Genomic DNA, 2,706 nt, shown 5'->3' with positions numbered 1-2,706 from the left:
TTTTTGGTTTTTGTGTTTTTTTTTTTTCTTTTTAGCCCCCAAACAAAGACAGAGAAAAGAACAAGGCTGCGAGAGGTTCTCCTTCAACACACCAAAAACTTCTTCACTGGTCCTAACCCCCACCCCCCTCCTCTCTCTCTCTCTCTCTCTCTCTCTCTCTCTCTCTCTCTCTTTCCCCCAGTCCCTCCCTGACACATCCTTCCTCTCCCTACCTCCCAACCTCATCCGCCCTTCCTACCTTCCTCTCTCTCTCTCTCTCTCTCTCTCTCTCTCTCTCTCTCTCTCTCTCTCTCTCTCCCTCCTCTGTATCCAAAATCAATACTTTTTCACAAGGGACCTTCACCAATATCCAAAAGACTCCACTAGGCAGGCCCCCAAAATCAAACCCTAACCTCTCTCTCTCTCTCTCTCTCTCTCTCTCTCTCTCTCTCTCTCTCTCTCTCTCTCTTTCTTTCTATACCAACTTACACATATTTCTTCGTTTACCAAATTATCATCTATATGAATATGATGTCTTTGTCTACCAAATTATCAATCTCTCTCTCTCTCTCTCTCTCTCTCTCTCTCTCTCTCTCTCTCTCTCTCTCTTTCTCTCTTTCTCTCTCTCGCTGTGCTATTTGCTATTTTCTTACTTCTGTTTCATTAATCTCTTCCTCATCCTCACAGATATAGATATATATATATATATATATATATATATATATATATATATATATATATAATTTACAATTATTATTAATATTGGTAATATAAGAGAGTGTCAAAATGGCAAGCCCTGGCCCTAGAGACGTTACGTACCGCCCCTGAAAACCTCTGACCAAGACAATTTCCCGCAGACTATCATTCTAACACACAAGAAAAAATAGATATATGGGTACACATTATTATTATTATTATTATTATTATTAAGTCCTATTAAACAGTATGGCTGCCTAATTTGATTAATTCAATTTTTTTATTATTATTATTATTATTAATATTATTATTATTATTATTATTATTATATTATTATTATTGTTATTATTATACAAACCTAAAAAAGAAGCACTATCTTCGAGGCAGTTTTTTTCTCACAATAAAACAACATATTTGTGAACTAAAACTAAAAAAAAAAAACTAACGAGATTTTATTTCGGCTAAACTTTTTTTCTTTCCAAGTCGAACCCACTCGGGGTTAGTTCATTCAACTCGCGCGAAAAAAAAAATCCTACGCAGATGATGCGATGCTATCAAGTATATATATATTTTTTAACGAAAAGTTTTTTAAGACCGTTTTTAATAATTGTTTAAAAGGATTTTGGGCGAATAGCGGTTTTTTATTTTTATTTTTTTTGACAGTTGTGGATAAAATGGAGTACCGGTGACGCTGACAGTTTATCTTTTTAATGTATATTTTTATCGGTGCTTTTTATTTATTTAATTTGGTGCCGTTCCCGAATATACGAGGAGGTTAAAGAGCTTGTGCTACAGCTTAGATGCCTGGGGCATATGACAATATATATATATATATATATATATATATATATATATATATATATATATATATATATATATATATATATATATATATATATATATGTATATGTATATGTATATATATATATATATATATATATATATATATATATATACTCACTCACACAGAAAGCTATCTGTGTCTCTCTCTCTCTCTCTCTCTCTCTCTCTCTCTCTCTCTCTCTCTCTCTCTCTCTCTCTCTCACACACACAGATTTCACACACACACACAAACACAAGTCTTTACCCATCTCTCTCTCAGAGAGCTTTCCAGATTATTCTCTCTCTCTCTCTCTCTCTCTCTCTCTCTCTCTCTCACACACACACAAACACACACATTTCACACACACATCCACACACAAACACAAGTCTTTACCCATCTCTCTATCTCCCACAGAGCTTTCCAGATCTCTCTCTCTCTCTCTCTCTCTCTCTCTCTCTCTCTCTCTCTCTCTCTGCTTTAGTGTCTCTAACACTTCCGTTCCCTTTCCCGGACACCAACTGAGGCTCCTGAAACCTGTGTTAATGGAGCTATTCCCATTTCCTTCATCCCCTTTTTATCTGGGTCTTTGCTATTCCCTATTTCCTCCTCTCCTTTATCTCCTGAGCCAAGTGGTTTCTCCTCCTCCTCCTCCTCCTCCTCCTCCTCCTCCTCCTCCTCCTCCTCCTCCTCCTCCTCCTCCTCCCCACCTTCCTCCTCATCAACTGGTATTTTTATCTCTATTTTCTTTAGTTTCGGTTTTGATGTTTCTTTTCTATTCGATTTTATTTTGGCAGTCTGTTTTTTTTTTTTTTTTTTGCTTTGGAATTCTCTCTGGGAATTCTTTGTTCCTCTTTTACTTTTTTTATAGATAAGCTCTTTTTCACATATACTTCAATATATATATATATATAATGTGTATGTGTATATATATATATACATATACATATAAATACATATCATCATTAACATCCCTCGACACTAAGAAAAGATATAAACAAAATCCCCAAAAACACATCCGGAGCAGAGAGAGAGAGAGAGAGAGAGAGAGAGAGAGAGAGAGAGAGAGAGAGAGAGAGAGAGATTCTTAATATTTCACGAAAAAATTAAAAGATTTAATAGGACCTCATCTCGGCGTTCCTTTCTCCATCTTGAGACGCTGCCCAGCTGCTGTTCGGAGGGGAATCGATTCGGATAAGCCAATGGACTGC

Source organism: Macrobrachium rosenbergii, chromosome 45, assembly GCF_040412425.1.
Source record: "Macrobrachium rosenbergii isolate ZJJX-2024 chromosome 45, ASM4041242v1, whole genome shotgun sequence".
NCBI lineage: Eukaryota > Metazoa > Arthropoda > Malacostraca > Decapoda > Palaemonidae > Macrobrachium > Macrobrachium rosenbergii.
This window is presented reverse-complemented; position numbering follows the sequence as displayed.